We start from the raw sequence: 726 nt of genomic DNA on the forward strand, positions 1-726 counted from the left end.
TGCTAGAAGTTGTTCCTTTCATTATATTAATCATACGACAAGACGTACTTCATTCACTCAAATTCAAAGGAAAGTGTATATGATTTAGGTAAATATCAATATGCATGTAACTTACTTGGGTGATAGTTAATTTTCAAAATTTCAGATAATTGCTAAAGGGTTGCCCATGGATAAAATGATTGTATGGAAATATACACGCAATCAAACTAACCCTAATGTTAGGCAAACCATGGTATTTTCAAATTCTTAAATTTATATTTATATTTGATTTTGTTTGAACTATCTAATTATGTACATATATACTTGTTATTTTACTGTACAAGATGAGTTTGAGCACTAACTCTTCACATTGCCTGAAGATTACTGCATTACAAAAGATGCTTGAGGTAGTGTTTTTCACGATGTGGTCGGTGAAGACAGGCATGGATATTGTCGTACTTATGGCAAGGATGTGCCTTGGAGCACGGTGTATGGAGATGCATCAAAGTCATCACAATCAGGATCTCAGTCATCGACTGTTACTATGATCACCAAACAGGTCCGTGCGGAGTTGAGATAAGAGTTAAGGGATGAGATTACCGAGGAACTGGGGGAGGATATGCGAGCAAAGCTCTCGACATAGATACAACAAATGAAAGCTAAAATGTTGGCTATTGTGTCCCAAGAAAGGAGTACAAATCACGACAAACAAGTTTGGTATAAATTATGTTTCATAAATATCTAATT

Source organism: Camellia sinensis, chromosome 1 (assembly GCF_055761805.1).
Source record: "Camellia sinensis isolate YWXY chromosome 1, ASM5576180v1, whole genome shotgun sequence".
Lineage (NCBI taxonomy): Eukaryota > Viridiplantae > Streptophyta > Magnoliopsida > Ericales > Theaceae > Camellia > Camellia sinensis.